Raw genomic sequence first — 19,914 nt, forward strand, 5'->3', positions numbered from 1 at the left:
TAAATTGCCTGGGTGTTTGGGGTGGGGTGGCTATGATGCTGTTAAGATGGCTCTGCTCCACAGTACCAGGAAAACTGCCCAGTGAGGGCAACTGACTCTGCCCCCCGAGGACCATAAAAGCACAACCATGTGGAAGGAGGCATCACTCCTTGACTGAGAGAACAAAGAGATGGAGCTCCTTCATTGACCCTACCTTGTCTGTAGTAAAGAGCCCCTGAGAGGCATTCATTTTTGTTTGAACCATTGAAGTAAACAATGGACAACCAGGTTGGCGCCCCAACATTTATCTCTTGGCATGAGCTGTCATTCCCTCGGTTGATTACAATAACTTTATTTAATAGAAAACATAAATCAACCAAAAGTTATGTTCTCTTTACTTCAGTTTGTGTGCTCCCATTTCTTTTATTACTCTTTGTCACATGTTTCTTATCCTTTTTTAACCAATAGAAAAGGGAATGCAAGAGGTTTAAAATTTGATGGCAGCACTGACATATAATGCAGGGGTCTCCAACCTTTTTTCCCCTGAGAGCTACTTTTACAAAATGAAAATGGCCGAGAGGTACTCCTGTTTTCTAACGTTTATTCTCATATAGCTTCTTTCAACCCAAACAAACTGAATAAGCTTGATTTGCCTGAACATTTACAAAATGTTGTTGTCCACAACTCACATTTTGTATTAAAACATCACAAAAAATATATAGTTCACCTGCAAGTGCATTTTGTATGTCTGTCTGCATTTTCTAGTGTATCTCACTCTATTGAATTAAAACATGAATGCTGTCAAAACAAAACAATGCAATTCCAAATCCACAGATTTGACTTATTCATTTGTCATTTTGTTCCATGTCACTGTGTCACTTTATTCACATGTCCAGTTGTTTTTCAGTTAGTCAGATGACTGGCACTGCATGGAGTCAACAAGAGAGGCAGGTGTCTGGTGGAGTGGAGCTACTGAGGCTCACTCTTATGGAATCATTCTAATGTTCATCTGTCAGTCTTGTCCTGAACTTTGATTTCATGACATTCATGACTCACAGAGGTATGGAGACCCAAACAAAGCAAACATTTTCAGAGCTGCTTGCTGAAGATTCTTCTAGTTATCGGACTCTACTAAGCTCCAGAAATGCGTAGAATGCTGTTGAGACTTTAACTGCACATTACAGTGGAACCTCGGTTCACGACCATAATTCGTTCCAAAACTCTGGTCGTAAACCGATTTGTTCGTGAACCAAAGCAATTTCCTCCATAGGATTATATGTAAATACAATTAATCCGTTCCAGACCGTACGAACTGTATGTAAATATATATATTTTTTTAATTTTTAAGCACAAATATAGTTAAGTATACCATAGAATGCACAGCATAATAGTAAACTAAATGTAAAAACATTGAATAACACTGAGAAAACCTTGAACAACAGAGAAAACACTGCAAGAGTTTGCGCTATAGTGCTAGGAACCGCTCGCTAAAAACACTTTTTTTAATGAGTTTTAAGCACAGGGGAAAAAGTGAACATTTGAAAAATCTGTAATTTAATAAACCACCAAGAAAAGTAACATTGTAACAATGCACGCTACGAACCGATCACTGTAAATAGAACTGAAAACAAAAACAAGCCTTCTCTACCTTATGCGTCCCTCCCTCTCTCGCTCTCTCTCTCGCGTGCGCGCTCCTGTGTGTGTGCGCAGCTCTCTCTCTCTCACTCTCTCTGGTGCTGCCTGTGTGTGTGTGTGCGTGTGTCTCGCCTGGAGCGCCTGTGTGTCTCTCTAGCGCGCTCCTGTGTGTGTGCACGCCTCTCTCTCTCGAGCGCTCCTGTGTGTGTGCGCGCGTCTGTCTCTCTGTCGCCGCTGCCTGTGTGTGTGCACGGCTCTCTCTCTCTCTCTCTCTCTGGCGCTGCCTGTGTGTGTGTGTGTGTGTGTCTCGCCTGGAGCGCCTGTGTGTCTCTCTAGCGCGCTCCTGTGTGTGTGCGCACCTCTCTCTCACATGCTCCTGTGTGTGTGCGCGTCTGTCTCTCTCTCGCCGCTGCCTGTGTGTGTGCGCGGCTCTGTCTCGTACTGCCTGTGTGTGTGCGGCTCTTCTCTCGCGCTGCCTGTGTGTGTGTGTGTGTCGTGCTCTCTCTCTTGCTCGCTGCACAGGAAATGTACAGGGAGAGACTGAACATGTACAAACCGAAAGGGAACCTGGCTTGTTCGTATACCGAGTGTGTGGTCGTGAACCGAGGCAAAAGTTTGGCAAACTTTTATGTCGTAAACCGATTTGTATGTGTACCGAGACGTTTGTGAAGCGAGGTTCCACTGTATTTTGAAGGTTCACTAATATCTAATATATAAAATCCTATGTCTGTCTGTCTGTCTGTCTGTCTGTCTCCTTTTCACGAGAGAACAACTTAACAGATTTAGATCACGTTTTTTTTCTAGAATTTGCTTGAACATTCCGGTTGATTTTGTGACATATCATAGTTCGCTTGCAGTACTGATTTATTTGTACAAATCCGAGAGAGATGCAGCAGATCGAGGGGAGGGGGGTCCCTCCTCATTCACGCTCCAGCCTCGGGGCATGTACCTTAAATCGGCTTAGATAGCAAACCAGAGAACTACTTCATGGATTTAAATCGGGTTTTCTTCTATAATTTACTTGAACCTTCCGGTTGATTTTGTGACTTCTCTCATCACGCTAAGTATCATAGTTCGCTTGCAGGAGCAATATATTCACGCCAATCCAAGACAGAGGCTGAGGGCTGAGGGGAAGGGGAAGTATGAAGTCAGGAGTTGAGAGCCGGGCAGGGGCTTCCTCACTTATGTGCCAGCCTCCGTTCGAATCGGTCTACCTCTCCGTTTTGGAGTGTACCTCACCTCCGCTTAACTAGCAATACCTGTTTGTTTATTGATTTTTAAAGTTTGTCCTATTTCACTACTACACAGGCAGAGCCGCGGGGGACGGCTAGTCCATAATAAAGTGCAGAGTGTAAAGTGACAGTACATAATCGGGGGAATGTTATTAGGAATATGGTACTGGGTGACATGTAGGAGTTCAGCAATCTGACAGCATGGGGAAAGAAGCTGTTACAGGACTTGACTGTGCTGACCCTAATGCTGGGGTGTCCCCTACCTGATGGCAGGAGGTCAAGCAGTATGTGTGACAGGTGAGAGACGTATTATACGATGGCGGAGGCACTACACAGGCAGCGTGTCTGAAAAACTGCAGGGAAGACCGAAGATGTGGTCAGTGTTAGTCAGTTTCACCCGTGAATAGTTGTCTTACCTCGATGGAGCCGTCCAGATACTCCCTAAGCGCTCAAGTGCAACATAATATATAATTTCTTGACTATGAAATGTGAAATTTATGCACAACAAACATGCCAGTTAGCATTGTCTTTCTAAATAGTTTCAGAAGATTTTACAATTTTATCTTTTGAATTTTTTTCGCTTCATTTAATATTATTTATCTGCTTTGCACTCTAAGGACCTTATCTGAACCCTCAGATTGTATCTCAACTGTTTGTTTGTTCGCCAATCATGCAAAAACTGCTAAAGTGTCTTTTATCAAATGAGATGAAAAGCTCTCATCCCTGTGCTGCTCCTGTTCCTCGAAATAATACGCTTGCGCTCATGTTTTGTTACCCTGTCTAGAGCCTCCTTAGTAAATCTTCTTCCCTTCAGTCTTTGGTTTAATTTCGGGAACCAACAAAAGTTAGATAGAGCAAGATCTGGCAAATATGGAGTAGCTTTTGAAGTTTTATGGAGTTGTTTTTGGTCAAAAACTCTTTGACTGATAGACAACGCAAGTGCATACACAGTTCTTTGTGCAAAATCCACTTCTGAATGTGCCACTTCTCCAGATGTTTTCTTCCTGATTCTTTCCCGTAGACGCCTCAACAGTTTTTATTTAACGTCGCTAATGAAACAGTGTGTCCACAAGGAACAAATCCATCAGTGTTGGAAAAACTCCTGCATCATTGTCATTTGAAAATCTGACATGTTGGCTTAGACATAAAACATATCTGCCAAGTTACATGCACAATTGTAGAGTAAAACCAGAGATACACACATGTGATCAACTCGTCACAATATAACTCAGTGGACTGATTCAACAGGCTGTAGGCATGTAACATCTAGCGGCTTGTTTGAAAACTACATGCTGCTCCTGTGCAAATTGACAAATTTCAGGAATTTTTGGTTCCCCCTTGTATGTAAAAATATAATTATGTGTATGAATCATTATAAGTTCACAATGATGTTGCCAGTTTGGTTCCCTATTCAAATCATGCGATCAGTTTGGCATTTTTTTATGAATATGTTTTTGAATAAGGGGCATAGTGGCACAGTGGATGGATCTTTTGCCTCGTAGATTCAAGACACTGTGTTTGAAATCCATGCCTGTCTCCAGTGTATTATAACCTGCATGTTTGCGGCTGCATAGGGCCTTGTTCTAGTTCTTCAGTTATCTTTTGTGTGTGTTTAGTAATGAAGGGGAAAGATATACGTGTGCATTCTAATACTGACAAAGCAGCACAGGTCAGGTCAGGTCGGGTTGGGGATCATGCATGGGTACAGCACATTGCTGCACCCACCACACGATGAAACAGCTCAGGATCCCGGGTTGGCATCCTCCTAGGCAGACACACAGTCCACTCCCACATGCTGGAGATGACCCTCTATCTGCCACAGCCAGGTGTTACATGGGTGTCCCCTTGGCCTGGCACAGCCGCGCAAGTGCTTAACAATGAGCACAGAGTATGAAAAATGTTAAAAATATATAATAACATTATGTGGATGAATCATTGTATATTGTCCAGTCAAGCAGCACTCACCCAGCTACCTTTTCCCATACTGGTTCACAGCGAATCTTGTAGCCTTATGTACAAATAAAGTGAGATGATGAGTAAATGCATTAAATCAAGATATGGTGCCAAATTATCTTCGCTCAGGTTTAGCTAAAAAGAGTTATTTGAGGGAAACCATTTAGCTTTCCAAGTCTTATCACAATTTATTGACTGGATAATCTGATATGCTCTTTAGTAATGATACAATGGAGGTCGCCAGATGAAAAAAACTGACCTGCTTGGCAGTGAGATAAACTAGAAAATCTTTAAAACATCCTGATGCAATGATTCAGATAAGATGCAAGTTAGTAAGCTAAGTGCTGCAGCAAATCACTTTGTCGCGTAGATATAATAGTACAACACTAAAGGCTTTCAAATTGCAGTATTTCTGATTTTACTTTACGGATCCAGTGTCCTTCATTCATATCCTGTGCCAGCTTGCTGTTTGCTAGGAGTTTGCCCCTTTTGTCTGTATGGATTTTTAATATTACTGTTTTCACATCTGAAACGTATATGGCAGGTGGATTGACGACTCTCCATTAGCCTCGGTGCGACTGTGTGTGCTTGTAATGGTTTGGTGCATGGTACAGCTAGCATAATCTCAAATGCTATTCAACCCCTCCCATTAGGAGTCGCCACAGCGGATCATCTTGTTCCATATCTTCTAGTCCTCGTCATCTTGCTCCATTAGACCCACCACCTGCACGTCCTCTCTCACCATATGAATAAAGCTTTTCTTAGGCCTTCCTTGTTTCCTCTTACCTGGCAGCTTCATCCTTAGCATCCTTTTTTGCCAATATATCCAGCATATATATATATATATATATATATATATATATATATATATATATATATATATATATATATAATATACTGTAATATATATATATTGTGATGGATGGCCGGCAACTCATCCCAGCCGACACATCCAGGCCACTAGATGGTGTCTCCCCTGTAGCATAGAAGTGCCCAGGATTCCCGCAGGGCACCATGGGAGATGCAGTTCGGTTTCACAGCCCTGTTGGGGACCCTTGGGTCCACTGTGAGACACTGCAGGAAGACAAGGGAATTTTTATTTCCCGTAAAGCCCAGAAGTACTCCCAAGTCACGGGGATGGAAGAACTGAAGTACTTCCAGACCAAAGAAAAATACAACTCTATATCTGACCCGGAAGTGCTATGGAATCACATGGACTGAAGGACAGGAGCACTTCCGGGTCAAGGACTATTTAAAGGACTGTGGGAAACCCAGCAAGAGAGCCGGAGTTGGGAGGAAGAGTGACAGCTGCTGGGTGGAGAGGAGGATTTATTATTGTTGATTAATGATTATTATTGTGTATTGAGGAGGTGCTTTGTGCACATTATTATAATAATTAAAAATATTACTGGGACTTTTACCTAGTGTTTGGACGTGTTGTCTGTGGGTTTTACGGGGCAACAGCAACCCCTAGTGTCACTATATATATATATATATATATATATATATATATATATATATATATATATATATATAGTTTTACTGTCAAATAATGCAAAGAGTATGCGACACGTGTTTCACCCTAATTCTGGGCTCATCAGGCGTACACACTCACTACACCCCCCTCTCGGGGAATTGAACCTCGGACGTCAGCACCAGAGGTGAAGCCTCTAATGTTGCGCCACGGCGTGTGGTTCGTTCATTTGACAGCATGTAGATTGGGGTAATTACATTCATGGCATTCGTAGTCTGAATCATAACCACAAGCGTTACCTGGTAGGTAACCACCCATACAATCAGATTGTGATTCAGACTACGAATACCATGAATATATATATATGTATAATACTGTATATGTATTGTGAGGTTACTGACCTGGCCCTGACTATGGCTGTTTGCTGTGTCTGTGTATAGGATAGTGGTAGATCCCGCTGCAATAAATAACTGCGCTGTTCCTGTTTCAAGTTGAATAAATAAAACTGGTTTCGCTAAAGTAGTGAGACTCAGCCTCGTGTTTTGGGGTGCAAGACAGGGACTCACATGTCACTATATATATATTGGGGTAAGGCAGCCCCCGGACACAGACAGACAGACAGACACCGATTGTCCCAAAAAAACACATGTTTATTGCCTCCTATATAATATACAGCACCACAATGCTTAAATCAGCCAATCTCAGTCTCTTCTTTCTCTCAGTCTCTCAGTACTTCTGCCACCTTTACTCCTGCCCTCCCAAGCTCTGTCTTCTTCCTCCCGACTCCGGCTTGTCTACTGGAGGGAGGCGGCCACTTTTATAATAATCCAGATGTGCTCCAGGTGCTCCGTGACAATCTTCCAGCGGCGCTTCCTGATGTGGCTGAATTGCCGCATGAGCACCCGGAAGCACTCCTGGTATCCCTGGAATTCCTTCCGGCAGCACTTCCAAGTGTAGCGGAAGTGCTGCCATCCAGGGTTCCATAATTGTCCGGGTGCCCCCTGGCGGTGGCCACGGGCCCCAAAGCTCTGATCCCATGGCCCCCATGCAGACCTGGGCATCTGCCCTCTCGTGGCCAAGGGTAAGTATTGTCCCCCTCTTGGTCCTTCCGGGCGTCCCGGCTGGGCAGGATCCCCAGCGGTCTGCCATAATATATATACCGTAGATCCCGGAATATAAGCCGACTCGGTATATTAGCCGACCCCCTTCTCTACCTACTAAATTACATGTATTTGCCGATGACCGGTATTTAAGCCGACCCCCTTCTCCAAGCAAAATTTTCTAAACTTCCTTAAAAGTGTCTCTTCAGGTATATTTATCATGTTTATCAGCGAGAATTTGAGACTGCCGGCATTTTTGATGGAAACCAGGAAGTGATTGAGCGGAGAAGTTTGTTAAAATGAAACCTTTGTGTTGAAACTATATACGGTACATCGGCGGGTGGATTTCCGGAGACTCGTTATAAATTTGATTAACTGAAATACGCAATACAGTGGACCCTTGACTTAAGAACTTAATTTGTTCGCGAAGGCTAACCCATAATGCGTTCCGAACCTCCTACTGCAACACTTACTTAAAAAGGGTTGTATAATGTGCATAATTTACCAAAACACCAATAATTTTTCTAATGTACTAACCAAAAAGCTATAAAAACTGCCTAGCCTACCAGAAGTAGGCTAGATTAAGCTAGAAGCATGGTGGTGCGCATGGTCGCAGCGGCTCAGGGCTTTCCTTTTCAGTGCACTTTTTTGTTGATTTTGTCCTTTTTTTTTTTTTTTGCTTGTTTGTGCACGATCGGTTCGGCGAACATCCGCTACACCCGTCAGAACCTTACAGACATTGGTGTCCAGAGCCAGACATCTGTTTCGAGTGTTTTTCATCACACGCACAACATCCCAGACAACATAGCGAGACCAGCGGGCTCTCCGTGGATTGTTGTCGGGTCTAGGAGACGACGCAGACGGAGGAGGGAAAGGAAGCAGATGCGGGGCCACAGATCCGGCGTTATGCTAAGGCTAAAGATACAACCATACAAGCCCTATACAGAACTTTTTTTTTGCAACTTCTTTGCATCTTTTCGCACCATTTGTTTATTTGTTTATTTACTTGTTGTGTTCTACACATATGTCTGCACTGAAGGAGCTGCTTTTAATCTCATTGAACATGTGTATAGTGGCAATAAAAAGCATTCTATTCTATTCTAGAAACAACACTTTCATACTGTACTCACCATTTAATTTGACATCTTTGGGCTGCAGGAAGGGAGGAGGAGGAGAATGAAACGGAAGGTTGTTATTGTTTAGAAGGAGCCTCCTTATGCAAATCTTTTCTTTGCAAAAATTGTCGAGATGGTGGATTTCCACATGCTGTACATATTAGCGAGATCAGTCACACGAACAGCACTCTCATATTTCCACACAATTTCCATCTTCGTTTCGATTGTGATCACTTTCTTTACCTTCGTTACCTTCTCTTCCTTCCTTAGCAATTATGTGTCTTGCTTGCATGGTCTTAGTGAATTATATATATAGGTAAATCACTGCAATGACCGAAATTACATCCACAAATACATGTATCTGGGATCCAACTGACGCTTACTAACGCTCTCGGTTGTTTGTTTACAATCGCGCAAGCAGATACACGTGACCACATTCGGGTCGTAATGCAAGATGTTAGTCGTAAATCAAGTTGTTTGCATGTCAGGCCGGTAGTATATCGACTGTAAATGTTTATGTATACCAGTATTACATTTGTAAAAACATTATTGGTGAATAAAAATATACCTGGTATTTCTGCACAGCAGCGGTAAGAGGATTGGCGATTTCTTCATTCAAGGATTTTTTATAGTGACATTTACAGTCGGTATTTTATTTTAAACTTCCCGATAATTTATTATAAATTTTAGTAATAAAATCAACAACTAAAACACTTTTTGAATAAATTCTTTATTTAATTTAAAGTACCGGCATGCAAAGTTACTTCTTCATCTGAAAGATGGCTCTGTGGTTTCGTCATTATTTACTTCCGTATTCATCGGCAAAACCTGCATTGCGCTGGAAATCTTGAATCTGAAATGATACTCGTTGTATAAACCGACCCCCAAACTCCAAGCCAAAAATCTAGGACGAAATTCTCGGCTTGTATTCCGGGATCTACGGTATATATATTGTGACAAGGACGAGACTTCAGACATTATAAAAGTTTTGTGCAGCCACCCATATATTATATCCTGGCTGCAAAAGTTTGAACAAAGATATTCACATGACTGAGTCCAAAATAGAACTGATGAGGTGGAGGTAAAAAGGCGGCTTTAAAGGGCCAGAGAGGAAGTGACATCATCAAAATGGCCGGAACCGGAAGCAGCAGCATCAGGGATCGGAACCGGAAGTGATGTCATCGATGACACCAGAACCTGGTGAGATTTCTTAGGAACGGTCTGCAAGGAACAGAGAATGACAGACTGCACACTCTGCCACCCGCTGGTCTGATATGGTATTATCAATACTTTAGCCCTTTAGTTGCTTCCTACTCGCACATGTGACTATATATATGTAAATATATATATATATATATATATATATATATATATATATACACACACATACAAGGGAAAGTCAAAAAAATCTGCACTCCAGCCATAGAATTTATTTAAATCAACTTTCAGAAAACACAAATACATCATTTTTCGATATTAATTTCCCTGCTTTTCAATACACTTTATCCATCTGTCAAAAAGCTTTCATATTCCTTCATTAAAAAATGTTTTAGGCGGAGCTGCGAGCCACAAATGCACCGCTGTCGTCAACCTCTTCATCAGATGTGAATCTTCATCCTCGTAAGGCTTCTTTCGAAACCCAAGTCTGTTGTGGATTATTGCATAGGCAGAGCCATGGCTGATTTGCAAATGATTTTCCACATCATCTACTGTCACTCATCTATTCAGCAGAATCATTTCATGTACACGCTCAATGTTGTCATCAATCGTGAACGTGGATGGGCGTACATCCATTCATACACATTTCTTTGAGACAAAATATTTTCTCCATACTGTGCACAAAGTCTTTGATAAATATTGGCACCAGACACACCCTCTGACCACAAAAAACAAATCACTGCACATTGCTCTTGTTTCATTGAAATCACAAATGGGGCAGCCATTGTTTCTTGCACCGCAGTTACAAATCACCTGATGTCCACACCTGCACAGCACTGACTGGAGAGACAGGGACCTCATCTGAAAAGTGCTGATAAACAGTGCTGTCAACGGAAGTTTTACTATAAGCGGAGTGCAGATAATTTTTGACTAACCCTCATGTCTGTGTGTGTATATATACAGTATATATATATATATATATATATATATATATATATATATATATATATATATATATATATATAATATATGTAACAGATCGAGCCAAAGGCAGCGAGTGCATATAGCACACTTTCGATCGGCTCATAGATCTTTCTATGACGCTCTACTGCTGCGCTGCGAACCTATGGTTGCCTCGGCAATGGAGAAGCAGTCCTCCACAGACGCGGCAGGCACACTTTGGCGTGCCGTCCTGTTAGGAGGGGATCTTAAGAGAGTTCAGAAACCTCACAAAATATATATATATAGTGTTTGTGTGTGTCTGTATATGAGTCCATTTAGTATAATGCATGTGCAACCCCCGAGTATCGGGGATCATAAACTTGTTTTTGCTCTCAGAATTTTTTTCTTAGTATGTGTGGCTATGCGTAGCTGAGAGAAGATTGCAGGTTACACTTTTATAGAAGCAGATAAGCCACTCCTCAGGAATGGAATGCATGGATTGTGAGGATCTACTGTACATAGATAGATTAGAAATGGAAAAACCAAACTCTCGTCTTTAGGGTTTATTTTAAACTGCAGAAATTAACCAAGTTGTGGAATTTTATTGCTTTAGTAGCCCAATACTTCTATGTGGTGTTAATAAATGCAAAGAGTAGGTCAGTATGTCGGGCAGATAGAATAAGAAAAAACATCTGATCCTATATTCAAGTAATTAATTCTGTCAAAGTCAGTCATATTAAATGAAGCTTTGGTCAAACAATTACAAGGAAAAAACAAAATAAAGATCAAATCAGCAGATAATTCTTTATATCTTTCTGTGCACCAGAAGAAAACTGTATTAGTATGACACACAAACTTCATATTATCTTCTCTTCCTTGTGATAAGAGGAAAGCTTAAACAGATTTAATGGGCTTTCAGTGCAAACACACCTTGTTAAAAGGGCATGATTTAAGTTCCCAGAAAAGAACGGTAAAAGATTTTGAATTATGAATGAATGATATAAAAGTGGCAAAATAAATAGGAGTGGGCACTTTCTATACTTATGATGGAAACACACTAAGCAATTCATCAAATCATTTATGGTGGGTAGTTCGGCCCTGACCAGTATTGAAAAGGTCACTCAATGACTTATTTTCTGGGTCAGATATGACTAGATACAGCAATTACAGGTGTCAAACCTCCGCTTAATTTGCAGGGCTTCCTTAATAATTCAACGTAGCTGAAAGTAATAGCGCATAGAAACTCATTGAGCATTACAGCGATAAAAGCAAATCCTACAGTTTGTGAACAGACTTACAGAGAGATGGTAAAGGCACTATAAAAGAGAGAGATAGATAGACATGTTTTGATTAGTTATGCTTTTGAAGTCAAATCGGAAGAAATATGAACTACTTATTTTTTAAGTTGTTCTGTATTTGGAAGCAACAGCAATGGAACTGCCTTACAGAGCCAAAAAACTGAGTCTGAGGCTTGTTACTGTCTATGTGGAGGCTGCATGTTCTACCTGTGTTTCTGTGGCATTCTCTTTCATTTTTTTCTGGCACATTCCACAGATGTGTGGGTTGATTTCATTGGCGTATCCTTAATAGACCCTGTAGGAGTGAGTGTGCCCTGTAATGCATTGGGTTCACTTTACACCTCAAGGTGGCATTATAGGGTATGTTCCATCATAACTTTAAATTTGGTTTAAGCAGTTAATTAAACAGATGAATTCTTCTGTTATGTTAATTTCTTATTTGTTTTTCCTAAGGAGTCATCTTCTTAGTTTACTAATTCCTAATGGTAGAACACGTCCATAAATTTAGATTCAATATCCAAACTAATTGAAACTGCTTGTAGGTAATTACAGTCTAATTTATATAATTATAATGTCAATGAATGCTAAACATGTTTTGTTGATGTGCTATGGGAATTTTCAAAGTTCCTACTTGTATTGTTTTACTTGCCCGTTTTGTTGTGTTCATAACTAAAGTAATGTATAATATATGGTGTAACACAAAACACAGACAAGTGTAAAGAGTTGGAGCATCCACAGGCAACCCCTGTATAATTGACAATAAATGCGGAGCATAAACGCATTGAATAAAGGTAAAAAGATATGAGCCTCAAAGTGACTGCTCTAAGATGGTGACACTTTCGGGTAAGTACAGACCAGGCAGGAAAAGGCGGGTCCATGGGGACGGAAAATGGAAATGATGTCAGAGGTTGTAGGGCTGTCAATCATCCTGTCTGTAGAGAGAGCAAGAGAAGAGGAGTTAGTGAAACGCGCCACCTTGTGGATTAGCCACTTGGGTCTTTAAGCTGTCCCCAGGGCACACATGATTGACAGCAGTAACTAAATATAAATATACAGTAGGAGTTGTGGAAAAATAATTTTTGGCTAACATAGCATTCATCTTAAAGAAATAGCATAAAGGCTTAATAAATGCCAGAAACCTGATCAAACACAAAAAAAACAGACGAAGGTCAAGTGAACAACAAAATGTACACTGAAATATAAGAACTGGTTTAGGAAAAATATTGAGACGGTCAAGTAAATAAAGAATGTACCAGAAGAAAGATTGATGTAATATACAAAATGTACTGAAGAATGAATAAGAGATGACTAAGAAATCAGCAGATGAACGAGAATGGACAGTTGTTATATGAACAGAAATTTCAAGGGTGGTGGTTCAACTCAAAGGTATAAGAACCAGAATATAATATAATAGACTTTTATTTACTTTTTATATATGAAATCCTAAACCTAAAAGTGCAATGATTTTGTGTGATGTTTTTATGTCACATTATTTGTCACGCTTTAAATCGGGCTTATTTAAAAACCTTCATATATATGTTTGGTATCATTCTTTTCAGAATTCATAGAACTTTAATGTGATGTTTTTAGATTTTCAGATTCTTGTTCTGTTTTTAAATTATAAACTAAAAAATTATCAATAACTCCTGTCCCGCGAGATGAGACTTTGTGCTAAGAGATTTAACCACACCCGAGCCCGGAAATAAAAGATAAAGAGTAGATAACAAAGACAGCTGCTGTACAGGCTTTTAAATGTCCAAAGCACTGTGTGAGATGCAGATCACGTGGCACGGCAGCAGCAGCAAGCCAGCAGCTGATCGAGCAAAGAAGAGGTTAAAAAAAAAAAACGGTATTTGTTTCCGATTGTATCACTGTTTAAGAGGGGGTTTCGGAGGAGCGACCGCCGGATTACTGAATTGTCCTGTTAGAGGATGTTTCTTTCTTTAATAAGATGTTAAATTTTGACCACAGAGTGTGTACCCAATAAGTGCAGAATCATCTGAGAATTTCTGCAGGTGAGATGACCTGCTGATATATTTAGAGTCTGAGGTGTTTAGAGTGAAGAGTAAAGCAGACAGGCCTGTTCCTTGTGGTGCTCCAGTGTTGCTCATACAGTCCTTGAGTCTCCCAAACTGCTGTCTGCCTGACAGATACTCCGTTATCCAGGACACCACAGGATCGTCCACCTGCATATCTCTGAGTTTACCCCCTTAACAGGGATGGTATTGAAGGCACTGGAGAAAATAAAATAACATAATCCTCACAGTGCTGCCAGCATTGTCCAACTGAGAAGAAGCCTTGTGGAGCTGGTAGATAATTGTATCCTCCACTCCAGTCTTTGTCTGATAAGCAAACTGCAGTGAGTCCAGGTGGCATACCACAAGAGGACTCGTATAATCCAGGACAGCTTCTCAAAGGTCTCCATGATGTAAGTGCCACTGATCTCTAGTCATTAGGTGAAGGGGCACCTACCTTTAATTTGATTCTGAAAGCCTCCCGTTGTTAAAGATAGCATCTTATTTGTGTACCAATTCTGTCAACTAACATTTAGATTTACTGAATTAATGATAAGAGGGCATTGTTCAGCTAAATATATTACTCCAAATTAATAGCATTTCTTTTTATTCTTTATTTAGAGATGATTGGTTACCAGCCATACATGCATAACTAATTGACATAATTAATTAATTAATTAATTAAGAACACTAAAGGAGACGTGTTAATTGGTCAAAAAGGAGGGCATAGCTCTGTATCATCTGTACTTGAGTGAAAAGAAATATTTTGTTTTCAAATAATTGTTTCTTGAAGAAGCATGTAAAATGAAAACAATAAAGGTTTGAGTACTGAGCTCTGGACCCCATGCTAACTTGAGAAGATAGTGATGGAATACAGTCAGCACATTTCAGTACATATTAAAATCAGTTTTATAAATATGAACTAAACTGTGTAAGGATGGTGCCTGAGAGCCCAACGTAATTTTCAACCCTACTGTATATAAAATGTGGCAAGCGGCTGGGGGTGGTACCCAAGGACCGGTGGAGGGATTACGCCTCCTCCAGCCCACGAGGGGGTGACCGCCCTGGTGGCTTTGGGGACCAGAGGAACAGAGCTTAGAAGTTCAATCCTATAGGGGCCCGTGGTCACCGCCAGGGGGCACCCAGATGCCAGGAGAGCCTTGGTCCTCAGCACTTCCGCCACACCTGGAAGTGCTGGGGGGACAAAGACCAGGGACACCTGGAGTGCTTCCGGGTGCATGGCCGGCACTTCCGCCACACCAGGGACCTGGAGCATGTCCTGGTGAAGATAAAAGGGGCCGCTTCCCTCCATCTGATGGCTGGAGTCGGGAGCGTAGAAGGACAGAGCTCAAAGGAGAGGAGTGGAGGCGGACAGAGAGAGAAAGAGGCATCGTGTGAGACCTGGACTTTGGGGGAGTATTGGGTTGTGTGCTTCATATGTGTAAATAATAGTTGTAAATAAATGTGTGTGGTGCTTTGCAACAATGTCTGTGTCCGGGCCATCTTCCACAAAATGAATAAGTGTGTTTCAAATCACTGCAAATGCAGATCGTCTACAAAATGCGAGTTTGGCCCATCCTGTTTATTATTATTTTTTTAATTTTGTATAATGTTAAGATTATGTTACAACTTAGCAAATATATTATTAGCTCCAAAGTGTCCCACCAGGAGTTCCCAGAATTCTGGCTGGGTTGTAGGGGATCAAATATGTATTTCTCTCAATGACATGCAAATCAATTTATAACTTTTATGTAATGTGTTTTCTCTGGATTGTTTGTTGATATTCTGTCTCTCTCCATTAAAATGAAACTACCATCAAAATTAGAGACTGTTCATTTCTTTGTAAGTGAGCAAACTTACAATTTCAGCAGGGGATCAAATACTTATTTCCCTCAATGTAAGGAGTGGCCATGGATGGAATTTGAGGAAAGCTGAGGCCAAGCGTTGATTTTTAACACATCAGAGGACTAGCCTGGTAAATTATGGCTCTTCATTTTGTAGTAAAGTGATAATATTCATACTTTTAACCTTCTGACCTTAAAAGTTTATCATAAAAACAGGAACAATTTTTCAATAAAGAACAATAAAGAGAAAAAGTGTACGAGGAGGTACTTGCTGATTTGTTATTTTTAAATGATGACAGCATAATATTGATGTTAATGAGTTTTTCATTCACCATTGTATTGTTACGAAACATCTTATCATGGTAAGATCACTTAAAAGAAAATTTGTTATCCTCAGGTTCTTATTACAAAGCTTATAAATGAGAACTGAGAAATGTTTGACAATTGCGATATGGACCATTTCTGCCTTGGAAACTTCAGGATGTTTCAGAAAGCATTTAAGCAACTCATACATCATACGACATATCATTTTGAAATGCTTATGACTATCCAGCAGAGTAATTTACTTTAAAAAAAAATCTAGTTCAGTGAGATAAAATGCGGACACGCCGGGTGTCGTTTTATTAAGTATCTCCCATGAGCCGGTAATGCGTTTGCATCCATTGCAGCTGTCTCTTTGATATAAACGGCTGGAATCTCTGGGACTGCTAGGTACACTATCTTGAAAAGGAGATTATGTGCATTTTTAAAGTTTTTCATACTTTAAAAAGAGATAAGAGAGAAATCTAGCAAAAATGTCAATTACAGAATTACCGAAGATAATCAGACAAGAGAACACATCCAATTACCTGAAATTAAAAGTCACTTAACTGTATAATGAAGAGAGTGAAATCTTCAGGTGGATGACCTGTTCTGAAGTGCATGTGGTATTTCTGCTGGTAAATAGTAAATAAATTATAAATAATTAATTCAAAAATATCAGTGTTGTGAAACTGCACATTTTATAAGCAACAGCACATAAGCAGCAAGCTTTTCTTGATTTTAATAAATTTCTTAGAAAATATTATTAGAACTAATGTTTATGAGGGCGGCACGGTGACGCAGTGGGTAGCACTGCTGCCTCGCAGTTGGGAGACCTGGGGACCTGGGTTCGCTTCCCGGGTCCTCCCTGCGTGGAGTTTGCATGTTCTCCCCGTGTCTGTGTGGGTTTCCTCCAGGCGCTCCGGTTTCCTCCCACAGTCCAAAGACATGCAGGTTAGGTGGATTGGCGATTCTAAATTGGCCCTAGTGTGTGTGCTTGGTGTGTGGGTGTGTTTGTGTGTGTCCTGCGGTGGGTTGGCACCCTGGCCGGGATTGGTTCCTGCCTTGTGCCCTGTGTTGGCTGGGATTGGCTCCAGCAGACCCCTGTGACCCTGTGTTCAGATTCAGCGGGTTGGAAAATGGATGGATGGATGGATGTTTATGACATAATTTTGTATAAGCTGCAGATAGAAAATAAAATAAAATTTCTTGCTACTTGAAGCACTTTACACAGTGAGTGGGAAGCCATTTCAACCACCACTAATGTGTTGCATCCACCTCGATGATGCCACGGCAGCCATTTTTGTGCCAGTACACTCACCACATATTAGCTGTTAGGTGGTGAAGCCGAGAGAGAAAGACAGAATTAGAGACAGGGGATGATTAGGGGGCCAGAATGACTAGGCCATGGTGGGAAATTTAGCGAGGATGCCCAGAGATCTTTTAATGACCACAGAGAGTTAGGACCTCGTTTACATCACAGTTTCCTTATCACTGCACTGGGGCATTGGGATCCACATTCAGACCTCAGGGTGAGCGCCCCATACTGGCCATGCCAACATGTCTTCCAGAAGCAACCCAAGTTTTTCCTGGTTGGTCTCCAAGTATTATCTGGGCCCGAACATGCTTAACTTCAGGTGGAAGGCCTGTCCTGAAGTGAAGGTGGTATTTTTGCTTGTAAATAGTAAATAAATCTCTCTCTATATAAAATCCAACGTCTGTCTGTCTGCTTTTCATGAGAGAACTGCTTAACGGATTTAGATTTGTTTTTTTCTATAATTTGCTTAAACATTCCAGATGATTTTGCAACTTCTCTCATCGCAGTAAGAATCATAGTTTGCTTGCGGCACCGATTTATTTACGCGAATCCGAGAGACATGCAGCGGGCCGATGGGAGAGGGGGAAGCGTGACGTCAGGAGTAGAGAGCCGGGTGGGGTCCTCCTCTCTCACGCGCCAGCCTCCATTTGAATCGGTCTACCTCTGGCCATGTTTTAGATCGTACCTTGCTTCCACTTGGCTTGCGATACCTGTTTGTTCATTGATTTTTAAAGTTTGTCTTGTTTCACTACTTTGCTGCCAGAGCCGCGGAAGACAGCTGGTCATAAATAATTTTAAAATATCAGCGTTATGTAAAGCACCCAATGGTCATAATAGTTGGCTTCAACTAGACATATATCAGGGTGTGGTGCTGAGGCTAAGGATCTGCGCTGGTATTCAGAAGGTTGCCGGTTCGAATCCCCGTCACTGCCAAAAGAGATCCTACTCTGCTGGGCCCTTGAGCAAGACCCTTAACCTGTAATTGCTCCAGGGGCGCTGTACAATGGCTGACCCTGCACACTGACCCCAAGGGGTATGCAAAAACTAACAAATTTCTAATACGAGAAATCGTATAAGACAAAATAAAGAACAAAAAAAAAAAAACAACACGAATGTGTTGTATTTCATTAGCATCTGACCGTTTGGTTACTGCGTAATTTTCAAATTGTCTTTACTTTTTTTTTACCCTCATACAACAATAAAAATAAGGCCAAGAAATATATAGACCAAATGATGAAATTTTTTTTTTTTTTTGAAGAAATTATCTTTGTATACAATGAACCTAACAAAACAGAATTCAACACCAACTAATATGAAAAATTATTAAGGGAAGAAAAAGAAAAGCACAACTAATACAAAAATGGCAAAATCACAAAACAAACAAACTTCAAGAATAAATAAATTAACCTTCAGATATTCCCTCCCAAATTTTAGGAAGAGAGAAAAGGGGAACTACAAAGAGAATAATTTCAATGCTCCCGTCACTAGCTTGGGGCCCTGCAAAGCCCTTAAATTGGGCAACGTCAAATGGAAACCAAATTAGCTGAACTCCACACCACTGGACTCCACATAAAAAAAGGGAAGATAAGTAACAAAGTAAAACAGAATAACTACATAATAATAATATTTGTAAAATAATTAAAAAAAAGATGATACTGGATGAAAAAGAAAGTAAATGAAGCAATAAATTATTTACAAATGAAAGAAAATGCACGTTAATACAAAAAAGATAAATACATAAAGCCAGGGACAAAGCGCCAGAAAAAAAAGTACACAAAACTGTGGGGCAGCCAGTTTGTGTTCATCTTCCTCATCTTCCTTGTTACTTTCTCATATACGAAGTATAGGGAAAGTATTGTAATCATCCAAAAGTTTGACGTCGAAATTTTGATGAATCTTGATTTTTTTAGACCTCCCTGACTTTCTCGTATACGAAGTATTGGAATTCTCCAAAAATTCCATTTCCAAAATCTCAATGTTTTAGACCTCCCTGTGTCGAAATTACCTTTTTTCGAATTATGTTTTTGTGTGGGCGGCACGGTGGTGCAGTGTTAGCGCTGCTGCCTCGCAGTTAGGAGACCCGGGTTCGCTTCCCGGGTCCTCCCTGCGTGGAGTTTGCATGTTCTCCCCGTGTCTGCGTGGGTTTCCTCTGGGCGCTCCGGTTTCCTCCCACAGTCCAAAGACATGCAGGTTAGGTGAATTGGTGATTGGCCTTGGTGTGTGGGTGTGTTTGTGTGTGTCCTGCGGTGGGTTGGCACCCTGCCTGGGATTGGTCCCTGCCTTGTGCCCTGTGTTGGCTGGGATTGGCTCCAGCAGACCCCCGTGACCCTGTGTTTGTATTCAGCGGGTTGGAAAATGGATGGATGGATGGATGTTTTTGTGTGCGTGTCACAATAACTTGAGTACGCTCTCACTTTGGTCAACCAAATTTTGCATACAAGTATTAGGTACAAAACGTAGATTTCTATCAACTTTTGGGCTATTTCCATTAACTAGAAGTGGTACTTTAGCTTTCCTTCATGCAGCTGCAGAGTCTGATTTTTTCAACTTT

The 19,914-nt window shown here is 40.9% G+C and overlaps 2 long non-coding RNA genes across 2 annotated transcripts in view; one reads left to right on the forward strand and one right to left on the reverse strand.

The window, feature by feature from the left end:
• Window positions 1-7,426: 7,426 nt before the first annotated feature.
• On the reverse strand, window positions 7,427-8,539 carry LOC127527464 (uncharacterized). The gene is made up of 2 exons (XR_007934759.1): window positions 8,408-8,539; window positions 7,427-8,335 (listed from the first exon to the last, which is right to left on the reverse strand). It is a non-coding gene; the product is annotated as an uncharacterized LOC127527464 (long non-coding RNA).
• Window positions 8,540-19,398: 10,859 nt separating this feature from the next.
• Window positions 19,399-19,914, forward strand: part of LOC127527470 (uncharacterized) — a 157,928-nt gene continuing 157,412 nt past the window's right edge. The window contains exon 1 of the long non-coding RNA XR_007934772.1: window positions 19,399-19,553. This is a non-coding gene — a long non-coding RNA (uncharacterized LOC127527470). The remainder of the gene's footprint in view (window positions 19,554-19,914) is intronic.

The sequence above is a fragment of the Erpetoichthys calabaricus genome, chromosome 4, assembly GCF_900747795.2.
Source record: "Erpetoichthys calabaricus chromosome 4, fErpCal1.3, whole genome shotgun sequence".
NCBI classification, from domain to species: Eukaryota; Metazoa; Chordata; class Cladistia; order Polypteriformes; family Polypteridae; genus Erpetoichthys; species Erpetoichthys calabaricus.